Genomic DNA, 16197 nt, shown 5'->3' with positions numbered 1-16197 from the left:
ATAGCGATATTAGGAGACTTCTAGAACTGAAGCCTATACCCCTGGACGTATGATGTTGTCTAATTCTGGCCGCCAGCGGCTCCATTGCTATAGCGAATAGCAGCGGGGAGAGAGGACAACCTTGCCTCGTGCCCCGCATGATGAAGAAAGGTTCAGACACCAGGCCATTGACCCGCACTCTGGCTTTGGGTAAAGTGTAGAGCAAACGGATTTTCCGGAGGAGAAGCGTGCTGAAACCCATCCTGCCCAGTATAGTAAATAAATAGGGCCACTCAAGTGTGTCAAAGGCCTTGGTGGTGTCCAAGAACACCACCGCAGCGCTGACATCGGGGTGTAGGTAATGCAGGGCGGAGAAGATCGTACGGAGATTGTGTGAGGTTGATCTGCCAGGGATGAATCCCGACTGGTCGGGGAGTGCTATCATAGGTAACATGGGCTGCACCCGGTTCGCAAGCAATTTAGCCAGGATCTTCACATCTACATTAATCAGGGAAAGGGGCCGATAGGAGTCTAGGTCGTCTGCCGGTTTATCTGGTTTTAGCAGTGTGATTATCAGTGCCTCCCGCATCGTTGCAGGCAATACTCCCTTCTCTAAGGCTTCTTCATAGACTGCCAGTAACCTGGGCGCCAGCTCATCTACGTACGCTTTGTAGAAGGCCGTGGTTAAGCCATCCGGCCCCGGCGCCTTATCAGGTGGTAGGCTCTTAATGACCTGTGCCACATCCCCAGCATCTATCGGAAGGTCCATGTATTCCCTATGTTCATTATTAAACCATACCAACGCAATTGAATCCAGAAAGGATTCCAGCCCATCCGGGCATGCATCTTGGGTGTTGGTGTATAGTTTGGAGTAGAAATTAGAGAATGCCCCCATGATCTCTCCCCGGTCATGAACCAGATCGGCAGCTTTCGTGCGCAGCTCATGAATGTACGTCGCGGCCCGTGGCGTTCTCAACATGCCTGCCAAGGCCTTCCCCGGTCTCCCACCCTCACCATACCGTCTAGCCTCAGCATATTTCCCTAAAAATTTTACCTCTCGCAGCGCCTCCTCTTCGTATGCTAACTTGGTTTTCATCAGTCCCGCCTCCACCAGCCCGCCAGTTTCAAAGAAGGTTTGTTCGAGGTTTTTTATATCGGTTTCCAGCGCTGCAAGGGTGCTTCTAATCGCCTTCAACACCCCGGCCTGCCGGGTAATGCACTGGCCCCTAATGACAACCTTAAAGGCTTCCCAGAGAGATGCTACAGTGTCTACCGATCCCGCATTTAACTCAAAATAGTCAGTGATATCCTTCCTGATCTCTTCTTTAAATGCATCGTCTAGTAGTGCGTGGGGCGGGAGGTGCCACGAAAATGCCGGGAACGGACCGCCCGGAATCAACAATTTCAACAGGCAAGGGGCGTGGTCCGACAGGGAACGGGGCATATGCTCCACCTGCACGGTCCACAGGGCAATGTCTCGTGACACCAGCCAGTAATCCAGGCGGGACCAAGCGCTGCAGTGGGCCGATATACAGGTGCCCTCCCTCACATCTTCATGTCTGCTAAGCCAAATATCCACAAGCGCGCCATCAGCTAGTATTTCCCGCAACGCGGAGCTTGCCATCGGGTTGAGTGTTCGGGCCGCCCCCTTTCTGTCTGTTCTGTCATCAAGCACCACATTAAAATCTCCCCCCCACAAAATTGCACTGCAACCTGTAGCTTTCACCTGCCCCCAAATCTTATGGAAAAACATGGGGGAGTCAATGTTGAGACCATACACAGCCACAATCACCACCGAGATGCCACACACCAAGCCCTGTACCAGAACATACCTGCCCTGTGGATCGCACTGCACTGAACCCTCCTTCCAGTCTAGCCCTCGTCGTATCAGTACCGCCACCCCACGGGCGTAGTTGGAATAGATAGCCGAATAAACATGTTCCCACCTATTATGACGCAGCCTCTGGGCCGGCGCGGTATTCAAGTGCGTTTCCTGCAATAGGCAAATATCCACACAGTGACGCACCATGTAGGCATGCACTAACCTTGCTTTCCTATGGTCATTTAGCCCCAGAACATTCCAGGTCAGACAGTTCAACGTTTTATCTGTCCTGTGCATTTCCCTCTATAGTGTTGACATTTAACAAATAGCATTTTGACAAGGACCATTCCATGAGTAAATGACCTTAGATAGACATCGTACGATAATGATCCTGGCATTGAACAAAAGAACTGAACCAACTTTCCCCCCCCCCCACCCACTCCAACCCCCCAACCGGGTTGCAGAATATCCATCCCACATAAGAACCCCAAACAGACATAGATTGAGCAAGGGAACATTCCCGAGGGGGTATAGCTATGCCGGCTTCTACCCTGTATGGAACAGGGTGGCCAGAAGATCTGCAGGGGATACGAACCGCCCAACACCATATATTGGCTCCCCGTTAAACAATATTTGCGGCTCAAGAGATGCACAATACAATCCACCTGTTTAATCATTGTCACTTAGTCTGCCCTCAGCCGCCCCCGCCCCCCCTCTGGGCTGCTTTGTGGATCTACCTCCCACATGTTTGGCGAACTTCATAGCCGCTTTAGCGTCAGTAAATATGTGGGCAGTCCCCTCAAAGGACACCTTCAGCTTAGCAGGGTAGAGGAGTGAGTAATGAATCTGTGTTTGCAGGAGAGCCCGCTTTTCTGGAAGAAATTCACGGCGGGCCGCTTGGACAGCCGGGGTGAAGTCTGGGTAGAAAGAGATATTGTTACCTTTATGCGTGATGTTGCCTCTTTCCCTGGCCAGTTTTAGGACGAGATCACGATCCTGGTAGTTCAGAAGGTTCGCAATAATAGGCCGGGGCGGCGCCCCAACAGGAGGTCTCTGACCCAGGGACCTGTGCGCCCTTTCCACCACGAACACCGCGGACAGGTGAGGATCAAATAGTTCGTGCAAGAGTTCAGTTATGTAGGTTTCCATTTTAGAGATTGCCGTCGTCGCTTCTAGGTCCTCGTTCTTAGCACGGATGATACCTAGCAATTTGTCCATATGCAGCAGCTGATCTTTCATATCAACTTGGAATTCATGAAATTCTGACTGTCGAGTTTCAAGCGTATCCAGACGCGTCTCGTGCGTCGCTACCTGCGTTTTCACAGAGTCTAGTTGACAGGTAAGATTATCCAGTTTAGTGTCAATATTTCTTAGGCTAGAATGCATCTCCAGCATAAGTGTGCGCAAGTCCTCGCCATGGTCGTCGGCTGCATGCTCCTGCCGCTCCTCCGCCTGAGATTCCGGCTCCAACTCCGCCTGCCTCGTGGAGCGCTTGTGGTCGAAGGTTAGTTTCGGCTGCTTAGAGTTGTGCTTTCCCATGTTCAGTCTTGCGCCTCAATATCACGCTGAGAATCAATAGCGGGGACCCTTCAGCTACCTCCGTATCGGATAACTAGCGGCCACGCACCTCCACACTGCAGGCAGCTCATCCACTGATCGCTTCCGTCTATATAGCCAGGTGGTGCAGGCCCTATCCACGCTGCAGCATGTGGCGGAAGGCCACCTAGGCCAGCCACCTCAACAGGCGATCGTGACTCCGGCAGGTTGCGAGGCGCATCCCCCTTCACGTGCTTTTTGCTGTAGGAGAGCCCCCAACAACATTTTGCTGAAACACATGCAGCGCAGGGGGGGGCGACAATGCAGCACCCACTTCCAGATACCACTTAGCAGGCAGGGTCACGGCAGTGTATATCTATGTATCCGCCTCCTCCACATCTGCAGAACACTCACAGCCCCAGGCACAGCTCTGTCATTTCAGAGGGCACAGACCCCCGGGCGCTCCGCCGGCGCTCCCAACGACTTAGCGGCAGCGGCTCCCAGCAAAGGCGAATAACGCCGTAGTAAGGTCGGATCCCCAAGGCAATCGCCCGAGCCGGTTCGCTCCTCCTCACAAGGGCACCAGCCTCCACTCACCCAGAACTTTTGGCCGCTGTGAAGCGATATTCCGCCAGCTCACCGGGTGCGCTCACAACTGCCAGGCATCCAAGTTGTTCCGTCTCGTCGTCCCACACCAGCCGCAACGGTTCCGGACTTAAAATGGCAGCCCCACACTTCGCAATCCGCTAAGCGTGTCCACGCATCAAGGCTCGCGCTGGTCGCTACTGCTCCTCATACCACGGGCTACATGCGCCTCCGAGTTTCTTTCAAAGGGGCCGCCAGCCCTCACACTTCACCCAGCAATGGCGGCCGGAGCACCGAGACCCGGTCTCTTCCACGCCTCCGCTGTATCACTCAGCCCAGCAGTCGCCAACGTCAGCATTCGCCGCTGTCCTCCTCTACCTGTGGGGGGGAAACATCTGTCGCCAGCGGCATCCCAAATCCAGGCTCCACCAGGCTTCGCTCCTCCTCGCCCGGCAGGTCCGCCGCGGGCTCGAGTAGCCGCCCCTCCGGAGCGCGCTCCAGCTGACGCCCTCAGCAATCCCCGCCTTCGAGTTCAGCGGACAGCAGCACCAGGCAATCCGAGGTAGGGCGGGTATAGTGCACCTCCACCGATAACCCACCTCCACGTCCGCTATTTCTTACGGTCTGGGCAGCTCTTCCTCACCCCGGAGTGCAGGATATTTACAGGATTATTGTCCGGCCAGCGGAGCTCACTCAGAGAGCGGCCATCTTGCTGCGCAGCAGGCCACGCCCCCTTTGTACTGGAAATTGTGCCTGTTTTATTTGTGTTTTATTTTTTAGTTTTCGAATCCTTTGGAGACACTTACCAGAAATCAAAAGATATAATTATGTTAAATGGCAACAATTACAGCATCATGCAATATAGTATCTGAGTGTATAATAATCTTTTGTTTATTTTGTTTAACATTGTGTTTTAGATTTTATTCCTGAAGCTTGCCATGAGAAATAGGGCGTAAAGAGAACCTTCAAATCGAAACCCATTAACCAATGATTCATACTAGAAACTGGTAGGCAGTCTTGATAAGAAATATTTACAGAATAATTGCTCAGAAATAATAGAAGTTCATGCTAGTCTGAGGTAACATATCTCTTGTAGGTTAACCATTGAGTCACCCACAATTCTCTGCAAGATAAGAGAACATCCATTAACACTTCCACCAGAGAAATTCCCCAGAGAGACACGCTCGGCAACGTAGACGAAGATTTCTTGTTTCTCTTGTCTCTTGCTCCCATTCCCCCCTTCCCCCTAGGAACTATCGGGACGACAAGTGTGAAGTTTCCTTGTCAGTTTGGTAGGTTCTGGAGGGATTTGGGAACAGTCGGCATCAAGGAAGGAACAACTGGAGTACAGGTGGGTGTCTCATTACAGGTACCTGTAAGTGGCCACTGCAAGTCGGAATTGTCCCTCGTATACTTATGCCACAGCGTGCTAAACATAATAGGACCAATACCATACTTAACATATACGTCGAAATTTGGGGTACCTTCTGGAGGTGCAGGCTGCCTCTCCTCTAATCGGGCTTCGTTAAGACAACACCGACATCTAAAACATCACAATTTACTAAAACAAGGCATCTTAATATAAGACACGCTCACCATCCACACTGAACAAATATCATACCAAGCAACACAAATCAAGACGGTCCAAAAAACCGCACCCGGCAGTCCGCAGACTGCACCAGATAGTCTGAAGACTGTACCAAGACACAGCAGTCCGGAGACTGCACCAGGCAGTCCGAAGACTGTACCAAGGCAAGAGGATAGGCTCTCGCCCCAGGCCTTTTTAAGAGTACACCAAATTTCCACCTGTACCTTGATGGTCTGCAGACCCGCCAAGTTGAAACAAACCAGATTTCAAAATGGCGCCATATTCATTACAAGACAGAATAAACTCACCTGGTGCACACAGACCAAGCAAAATTGTTCTCCACTGCTGACTCTTCGGACCAAACGGTCGAATCCAAGGGTTTCGCCTTCTTAATACCCCAGCCCAAGTGACAGCTAGACGAGGAGCCGCCCGATCAGACATGCAGGCAGCTGCGAGTGCAAAACTCTATCGTATAGGGTACTCTGATCTGCCCTTCCGACCAGAAGCAACCCCGTTCTCCTTACAGCCAATTACGGGTGAGGATGGGACACCCGATGGAGGGGCCCAACGTTGGGCGCCAACTGAAGGAAGTGACCCATTAAGGACCACCCGGGTCACCTACGACCACCTCTTAGCCTTCCTAACATGTGAAGAGTTGGTCAGACAGGAGAGAATACAAACAATTGTTTTATTGGTAAATTACACTGCAGTGGAGCCCAGTTCGATCAGCAGCTGTAGATGTCTGTCGAGGGGACTGACTCCCCAACACTTGTTAACGCATATTCACTCTTCTGACAACCCCCAACCACGCCCCCAATGAAAAGTTACTGGCCTGAACCGTACATGAACAAAGAAGGCACAGGAGGATGGGCTGCCACCTGCGCGGCGGGTACACGTAATCACTGTCTCAAGGTTGCCTTGCGGAGCCTGGCTCTTCCTAACGTGGGAGCAGGGCTAGGAAGGAGGATAGGCATGCAGAGGCAGAATGGTCTATTCATTAGTGAGTCGAAATCCAGCCTTGAACACAAGAGAAAAAATAGCTGAACACAGTCTTTTGTCGAGGCCAGGAATACAAAAATAAGGAGCTTGAATCAGCTACCACCTAACATGGCCTACATAATACAAAATCACACCGCAAATGGTAACCTAAGCTTGTATTGTAAATATGACTTCATAGGGCACATTTTAGGCCTATCGGTTACTGCTAATCATAGCCTTCTAAATGCTAACATATCATAACGTAAAGTCAGTCCAAGTGAGTACACAAATTGCCAAATTCTAACACCTGCACCCCGGGATCAAGAAACAGAGAGCAACTGGGGACCTACACTCATGTACGTGGAACCTGCACCCTAGGATCAAAACACAGAGAGCAACTCACCTGCACTCATATACATAGAACCTGCACCCCAGGATCAAGACACAGTGAGCAACTCACCTGCATTCATGTACACAGAACCTGCACCCCAGGATCAAGACACAGAGAGCAACTCACCTGCACTCATGTACACACAACCTGCACCCCAGGATCAAGACACAAAGAGCAACTCACCTGCACTCATGTACATAGAACCCGCACCCCAGGACCAAGACACAGAGAGCAGCTGGGGACCTGCACTCGTGAACATAGAACCTGCATCCCAGGACCAAGACACAGAGAGCAGCTGGGGACCTGCACTCGTGAACATAGAACCTGCACCCCAGGATCAAGACACAGAGAGCAGCTGGGGACCTGCACTCATGTACATAGAACCTGCACCCCAGGATCAAGACACAGTGAGCAACTCACCTGCATTCATGTACACAGAACCTGCACCCCAGGATCAAGACACAGAGAGCAACTCACCTGCACTCATGTACACAGAACCTGCACCCCAGGATCAAGACACAGAGAGCAACTCACCTGCACTCATGTACATAGAACCTGCACCCCAGGACCAAGACACAGAGAGCAGCTGGGGACCTGCACTCGTGAACATAGAACCTGCACCCCAGGATCAAGACACAGAGAGCAACTGAGGACCTGCACTCATGTACATAGAACCTGCACTCCAGGATCAAGACACAGAGAGCAACTGGGGACCTGCACTCATGTATAAAGAGTTTTGGTCTAGAATCAAGACGCAGACTGCATGCAGGGACTCGTGTCCCTGATAGCTTTACCCCCGAGTCAAAGCACATGCAGAATGTGGGGGCCTGCACTAGTGCCCTTGGAGTTTTGGCCCAGGAATCAGGACATTAGTCAGCAGGGGTGTTTGCAGCAAGAATTTAGACTGAAGCAGAAAGTGGGGGGCTGCAATCATGTATACAGAGTTTGCACCTCCGAATCGTAGCAAAATGTAGGTTTTTCAGCAATCTGCAACCAAGAGGGTTTTGCCCCAAATTAAGGAGCAGAGTGCACTTGTCTGAGTCGTTTGGCAAACGTTTTGGATCCGATTCGAGGCAAGGATAGGTGGAGTGGGCCAGCAGTAATTCGCCGAGTTTCACTCCAGCACCAGGTATTTAACAGAAGTTGCAGATGTGCATCCACAATAAAAACACCTCACTACACGTCCCAGAATTCATTGTGCTGTTCGCTAAAAGCATGCATGCCATGGGACCCCTTGGCAGCTATGGGACCCATCTCGAAGTCAGAGAGCAGGGTCACTGTAAACCCGACTTTTGTCAGCCAGAGACTGGCCTCGCACATCACAAAGCCACACAGGGGCAGTTAGTGGCCAGAAGTCTGTAAGGCACCACTTCCCCTGCTTAGGCTTTCAGATATCAAATCAGTGCATTCTGGGAGCTGTAGTCTTCGTCTGCTTCGCTAAATATAGTTACATTAATAATTCCGAAAGGCAGATCGCAGCGTTGTACTGCCGTGGAAATGGTAGTAAAGACCTCTATAGAAGCAAATAACAGTGACCACAGTGTCATGATACACGGAGCGAGCAGCCCACCCGTGGCCCTATTCTCCCCTTCCCTGGTTCTTGAACCTTTGCGGGTGGTGCCCTTCAGGGGGGCAGGCCCAAGCTCACAGTGGTCTGAAAGGTGTCTAATGACAGGTAAATTAACACCCTATCTAAGGCCGGGCCGGGTCTGACCACCGGGCTTTAACAGCTAATGGCCGGGGGGAGGGTATGGGGGGCTTGAGAAGGGATTATAAATGGACGCTCCGCAAACGGCCCTCCAAGGAGCTACCGAAGCCAGGCCCCCTCCCTTTGTGTGCTAATGGAACAGCCCTCTCCAGCCGCGCGCCGGTCCCAGGCCTTCGCTGTGAGGTGCGATGACCACAAGTCCCCCCCCCCCTCCCCTCCCCGTCCGTGTCACCCCAGACCCCACTGCGGCTGGGCTGCAGGCCCCCAGTCATGGAGGGGAGAAGGCACCTCCGGGAAGCCCTGTCTCAGCCGTCCTCCCGTCGTGTTTGCTTTTACTTACCAACCATGTGCAAAGCCACCATTACCGCCAAGATTGAGTGCTTTGTGGGCAGGCCCGGTGGAAATACACTAACTTTACACTTCCCGAGAGGTCATTGCTTCTGGTTACACCTTATGTTTCAAATAGTCTTTGTAAAGCGCCGAGCTGCTCTCGGGAGCGGAGTGTGCGCTATATGAGACACCTTAGATTCAAGTCTGAGGGTGACGTCCACAAACTGTTAGAAAACGCCCCATCCCTGAATATACGGTATAAACAGGGCCACTGGAATTATACGACACGGGAGGTCCCAATTATAGGGGAGGTCCAAATTATGCGGCAGGGTTGAGTAAATTATGCCGCAAGAAAAGGCAAATTGAGCAGCGTGATTTGGCACTTCTTGTGATAGTGTTATTTCATTATTTTGTCAGTTTTACACATGGTAACACTGTCTGGGAAAATATTTCACTTTCTTAGTACTAATTTAACTCCCAGATATAGCAATAAGCAGCAGAAAGGGGACCAATCAAACTTTGCCAAGGGCTTCACCCTGCACAGGGACACCTGTCGCTGTTTTTAGTAAGTTTTGCCCTGTTTGAGCTAGAAACAAAATGTTTTGTTTAAATCTGCAGATTATGAGCCAGGATTTTGCTGCAAATGTACAGAATCCATAATAATGCATAAAAAGCTCTGGCCACTGAATTGCATAATTCCGGTGGACCTGAGTGTAAAGCACCCGGGTGGCTTTACCTGGATGCATCAATATATCTTCTTATGATCAGTGATTTGAAATGGAAATAATGAAGTGCCGATACCCAGGGTCCAAAAGGGCCTGTTTGCTACTTCGAGACAGTGCTGAGAAGTGCAGGTACTCTCCCATTAAAAGTATTGAACCCCGCTGAGAAGTGCTGGTACTGTCCCATTAAAAGAATTGATCCCCCGCTGAGAAGTGCTGGTACTCTCCCATTAAAAGTATTGAACCCCCGCTGAGAAGTGCTGGTACTCTCCCATGAAAAGTATTGAACTCCTGCTGAGAAGTGCTGGTACTCTCCCATTAAAAGAATTGATACCCCGCTGAGAAGTGCTGGTACTCTCCCATTAAAAGTATTGAACCCCTGCTGAGAAGTGCAGGTACTCTCCCATTAAACGTATTAAACCCCTGCTGAGAAGTGCTGGTACTCTCCCATTAAAAGAATTGATCCCCCGCTGAGAAGTGCTGGTACTCTCCCATTAAAAGTATTGATCCCCCGCTGAGAAGTGCTGGTACTCTCCCTTTAAAAGAATTGATCCCCCGCTGAGAAGTGCTGGTACTCTCCCATGAAAAGTATTGAACCCCCGCTGAGAAGTGCTGGTACTCTCTATCTCCAATTAAAGCAGGGCAGGTACTCAGTACCTGACAGTTTCTACCAATCTGAAGGACTGCCTACAAACATATGTAAGTTCACGTGTATGTTTGCTGGCCGCTCTTCTAGATGAAGTGACTCCTTTGCCAACTTCAAGGGTGGTACATTGCCCAAGCTCAGTGGTTGTGGGTGTCCATGGCTTTCTTGTATCCGTAGTTTCGTCTAGAGGCCCAGGCAAGGATGGCAGCTCTTGTATTCATAATTACTACTGCGGGGGCAATGAAATGGTGTATCTGGGGTGCAGGCTGTGTCCTGGGACTCTTGTGTCTGCATGGGGTGGGTTCTCTGTGACTGTGGGGCGCAGGCTGCGAAGGGGAGATTCCTATCCCTGAGGCGTGCAGGCTGTGTTGAGAGGCTCTTGTGTTTGCAGTTGTGTTTGTGCGGCACAGATTGTGTGCACTCTAATATCTATATTGTCTGTGGGGGCAGTGGGGTGTGAGGCGAGGCAGATAGGAGGCTGAGCTCACTATAGCTGTAGTTGTGTCTGTGGAGCGCCCTCTGTGTTGGGGGGTCTTATATTTGTGAGGGATAGGCTGTGTTGAGAAGCTCCTGCATTTTTGGTGCGCAGGCTTATATGTGGGGTCTTCAGCCTCTGGGTGAAGGCTGTGTTGAGAGGCTGTTATATTTGTGGTTGTGTGTGTGAGGTGCAGGCAGTATGGATGATCTTCTGTCTGTAGTTGTCTGTGTCAGGCATTAGGGTGTGGGGAACAGGGGAGTTAGCCACTGAATTCAGTGTATAAGCAGTTGTGTCTGTGGGGTGCAGGCTGCGTTGGGGGTCTCTTGTGACTGTGTTGTGTCACTCATCTGGCCTTTGTGGAGAGGGTCTTGTGCCTGTTGGGCACAGGTTACATCGGGGATCGTGAGTGGTTGTAATTGCATCTATGGTTGCAGTCTGTGTTGTGAGACTCCTGTGCCTCTGGGGTGCAGACTACATTGAGGGACCTTTGTGTCTGTAGGGCACAGACTGTGGTGTGTGACTCTTTTGTCAATGGTGTTCAGGATCTGTTAAGGAGATCCAATGTCCTTAAATGTGTTTGTGAGGGGCACGTTTTGTTATGGGTATCTTGCGTCAGTGGTTGTGTTTGTGGGGTGCAAGCTATGTTGAGGGGATCTTGTGTCTTTAGTTGTGTTTGTGGGATGAAAACTATGTTCTTGGGATCCTGAGTCTGTGTTTGTGTGATGCAAGCTATGTTGATGGGATCTTGTATCTTAAGTTTTGTGTGTGGGATGCAAGCTATGTTGTGGGGATACCGTGTCTTTAATTGTGTTTGTGGGATGCAAGCAATGTTAAGGGTATCTTGTGTCTGTGGTTGTGTTTGTGAGGAGCAAGCTATGTTGAGGGGATCTTGTGTCTTTGGTTTTTGTGGCGTGCAAGCTATGTTGTGATGATCCTGTGTCTTTAATTGTGTTTGTGGGGTGCAAACTATGCTATGGGTATCTTGTGTCAGTGGTTGTGTTTGTGGGGTGCAAGTTACGTGGATGGGATCTTGTGTCTTTAGTTGTTTGTGCAGTGCAAGCTATGTTGTGGGGATCCTGTGTCTGTGGTTGTGTTTGCGGGATGCAAGTTATGTTGAGGGGATCTTGTGTATTTAGCTGTTTGTGGGATTCAAGCTATGTTGTGGGGATCCTGTGTCTGTAGTGTTTGTGGGGCGCAAGCTATGTTGAGGGGATCTTGTGTTTTTGTTTGCTTTTGTGGGGTGCACGCTATGTTATGGGTATCTTGTGACTGTTGTTGTGTTACTGAGGTGCAAGATATGTTGAGAGGATCTTGTGTCTTTAGTTGTGTTTGTGGGGTGCAAGCTATGTTCTGGAGATCCTGTGTCTGTGGTTGTGTTTGTGGGGTGCAAGTTCTGTTGAGGAGATCTTGTGTCTTTAGTTGTGTTTGCAAGGTGCAAGCTACGTCATGGGGATCCTGTGTCTGTGTGTGTGGGGTGAAAGCTATGTTGAAAGGATATAATGTCTTCAGTTGTGTTTATGGGATGCAAGCTATGTTGTGGGACTCCTGTGTCTGTGGTAGTGTTTGTGGTGTACAAGCTACGTCGAAGGGATCTTGTGTCTTTAGTTGTGTTTGTGGGATGCAAGCTACGTCATGGGGATCCTGTTTCTGTGGGTGTTTGTGGGGTGCAAGCTATGTTGAGAGGATCTAATGTATTTAGTTGTGTTTATGGGATGCAAGATATGTTGTGGCGATCCTGTGTCTGTGGTTGTGTGGTGCAAGCTATGTTGAGGGGATCTTGTGTCTTTAGTTTTTTGTGCAGTGCAAACTATGTTGTGGGGATCCTGTGTCTGTGGTTGTGTTTGCAGAATGCAAGTTATGTTGAGGGGATCTTGTGTATTTAGCTGTTTGTGGGATTCAAGCTATGTTGTGGGGATTCTGTGTCTGTTGTGTTTGTGGGGCGCAAGCTATGTTGAGGGGATCTTGTGTTTTTGTTTGCTTTTGTGGGGTGCACGCTATGTTATGGGTATCTTGGGACTGTTGTTGTGTTACTGAGGTGCAAGATATGTTGAGAGGATCTTGTGTCTTTAGATGTGTTTGTGGGGTGCAAGCTATGTTCTGGAGATCCTGTGTCTGTGGTTGTGTTTGTGGGGTGCAAGTTCTGTTGAGGAGATCTTGTGTCTTTAGTTGTGTTTGCAGGGTGCAAGCTACATCATGGGGATCCTGTGTCTGTGTGTTTGGGGTGAAAGCTATGTTGAAAGGATATAATGTCTTCAGTTGTGTTTATGGGATGCAAGCTATGTTGTGGGACTCCTGTGTCTGTGGTAGTGTTTGTGGGGTACAAGCTACGTCGAAGAGATCTTGTGTCTTTAGTTGTGTTTGTGGGATGCAAGCTACGTCATGGGGATCCTGTGTCTGTGGGTGTTTGTGGGGTGCAAGCTATGTTGAGAGGATCTAATGTATTTAGTTGTGTTTATGGGATGCAAGCTATGTTGTGGCGATCCTGTGTCTGTGGTTGTGCGGTGCAAGCTATGTTGAGGGGATCTTGTGTCTTTAGTTTTTTGTGGGGTGCAAGCTATGTTGTGGGAATCCATTGTGTTTGTGGGGTGCAAGCTATGTTATGGGTTATGGGTATCTTGTTTCAGTGGTTGACACAAGGAAGCACCCAGTATAAGTCAAAGCAAAACCATTTAAGGCATAGGGTGATTCATATATTTATATATATATATATATATATATATATATATATATATATATATATATATATATATATATATATATATATATATATATATATATATATATATATAATTCACTTAAAAAACCATAGGTTTCACACATGTTATAGTTAGGTGGATATTTCACTCGTAAAAAACCAATGAAATTCCCCCGTTATAGTTAGTTCAGATAACTATAACTCGCGCGCCCGCAATCCTCTGCTCATGACGTCACATATTACATCACTCATGACATGGTCAGTGGCATCACTCTTGACATCACTGATGACATCATCCTTGTGATAGAGTGGCGGTCGCGCGAGTTATAGTTATCCGAACTAACTATAACGGGGGAATTTCATTGGTTTTTTACGAGTGAAATATCCACCTAACTATAACATGTGTGAAACCTATGGTTTTTTAAGTGAATTTGCCAGGTTTTTTAAATGCTAATTCCTAACTATAACGTGTGTGAAACCTATGTTTTTTTCAGTGAATTTGTATGGTTTTTTTAAATGCTAAGTTATGTATGTATTATTATTTTTTTTATATATTTATTTTTCAATAAACTACGTATTATTATTTATTTTTTTTATGGTTTTTCACCGTGCGTGCAGTTTTTTTCTGCCTTCGGGGTCCTTCAGGGACCCCCTGACAAAGGCTAGGGGGTCAGGATCTCTCTACCCTGCCCCCTTTTCACGTTCGCCACCTTCCTTTTCCACTCTCGCACTGAAAACAAACAAAATGGCGGCCGACACTTCCTGATTTCGACCGATTCGAACGTTGACTGACATGTAACAACCAATCAGAATTACGCTTGCGCACGTTAGGGTGCGCGCACGGTGCGCGGCTATAGATATGTATGTGCTTTTTACTGCAATTTTCTCTGGAACTACTGAACAGATTGACTCCATATATGCAAAAGGCACATCCCTGACCTGAGGACTACCTCTCTGCCAAATTTCAAGTAATTCTGTTCAGCCGTTTGGGCTGTACCTTCGACTAAAGGTCCTATGGACGGCTAGAGATTTAACTGTTTCTAAAGTATCCATTTATTTATGCCGATACACGGCTCAATTTGGTCTGAAGCGTTGCCAATCTAATTGTAAATTTTAAATTCTAAGTTGGTCTTCAAAATCATGTCATATAGACTAAAATACTGTAAGACTTAACGAATTTGTATGTATTTACATTTGAAACGTACCGTTACAAAATGGCACTCACGTTATGAATTGCAAAGTTGGTCCCTTCTTGATTTCTATGTTTCATGATTACGCTTTTAAACATGCCCCTTTTGTTGTGTTATTGACACCGACGAAGGCTAATCGCCGAAACGCGTCTGTTTTGTTTGCTGTAAGCCGTCAATAAAGAACGACTTCAATGTCCCCCGTGAGTGCGGTAATTTCTTCAAAAGGAGAAGAATACTGAGCTGCAGAATATATATATATATATATATATATATTCACTTAAAAAACCATAGGTTTCACACAGGTTATAGTTAGGTGGACATTTCACTCGTAAAAAAACAATGAAATTCCCCCGTTATAGTTAGTTCAGATAACTATAACTCGCGCGCCCGCAATCCACTGCTCATGACGTCACATATTACATCACTCATGACATGGTCAGTGGCATCACTCATGACATCACTGATGACATCATCCTTGTGATAGAGTGGCGGTCGCGTGAGTTATAGTTATCTGAACTAACTATAACGGGGGAATTTCATTGGTTTTTTACGAGAGAAATGTCCACCTAACTATAACCTGTGTGAAACCTATGGTTTTTTAAGTGAATTTGCAAGGTTTTTTAAATGCTAATTCCTAACTATAACGTGTGTGAAACCTCTGGTGTTTTAAGTGAATTTGTACGTTTTTTTAAATGCTAAGTTATGTATTTATTAATATATTTTTTTTTTAAGGTTTTTCACCGTGCGCGCGCATTGAGCACACGGTGCGCTGCGCGCGCCGTGCTCCGTACACGCACCGTGCGCGCACCCTGCGATTTTTAAAAAAAAGAATAAAATGTTTATTTCACCATAGGGGGTTCTTCTGTGACCCCCTGACAAAGGCTAGGGGGTCAGGAACTCTCTTCCCTGCCCCCTTTTCACGTTTTCCACCTTTCCTTTTCAGTGCGACAGACAAGATGGCGGGCGACACTTCCTGATTTCGACCGATTCGAATGTTGACTGACATCTAACAACCAATCAGAATTACGCTCGCGCACGTTAGGGTGCGCACACCGTGCGCGCAAGGTGCGCGCACAGTGCGCGCTTATAGATATTTATATGCTTTTAAATGCAATTTTCTCAGGAAATACTGAACAGATTGACTCCAGATATGCAAAAGGCACTTCCCTGACCTGAGGACTACCCCTTTGCCAAATTTCAAGTAATTCTGTTCAGCCGTTCGGGCTGTACCTTCAACTAAAGGTCCTATGGGAAAATGCATGGGGAAAACGCGTTTTAGGACCCCCCTTTTTTCTCGGCCCCCGCTTGACGAATCACCCCGAGACTTTCAGGGTAGGAGCTGAGCGGAACGCCCCATTAGTTTTGAAAATTTCGCGAGGATTCGTCAGCCGGCGCCAAAGTTATTCAAAATAGAATTTTCAGATTTCCTATGGAAAGACGATCCTAACTATAACTATCTACTGGCGACCGCCAGTAGATAATATATATATATATATTGCATATTCCTAATAAGAAAAAAAATGTTAAAACCTCTTAGACGAGGAGAAAA

At 48.3% G+C, this 16197-nt stretch overlaps 1 protein-coding gene across 2 annotated transcripts in view; it reads right to left on the bottom strand.

Annotated features, from left to right (window-relative positions):
- The window catches only part of LOC146783439 (T-box-containing protein TBX6L-like), a 134234-nt gene extending 125184 nt beyond the window's left edge, over positions 1-9050 (bottom strand). The window contains exon 1 of one of the 2 annotated variants that reach the window (XM_085633876.1): positions 8928-9050. The gene's annotated coding sequence lies outside the window, so the exon portion shown is untranslated. Of the gene's footprint in view, positions 1-5818; positions 5923-8927 lie in introns of those variants that run through there. The other variant, XM_085633877.1, reaches the window with a different exon arrangement.
- Positions 9051-16197: the final 7147 nt, after the last annotated feature.

Source organism: Triturus cristatus, chromosome 11, assembly GCF_964204655.1.
Source record: "Triturus cristatus chromosome 11, aTriCri1.1, whole genome shotgun sequence".
NCBI classification, from domain to species: domain Eukaryota; kingdom Metazoa; phylum Chordata; class Amphibia; order Caudata; family Salamandridae; genus Triturus; species Triturus cristatus.
Note: the sequence above shows the minus strand (reverse complement) of the source record. Positions and strands in the feature narration are given on the sequence as shown.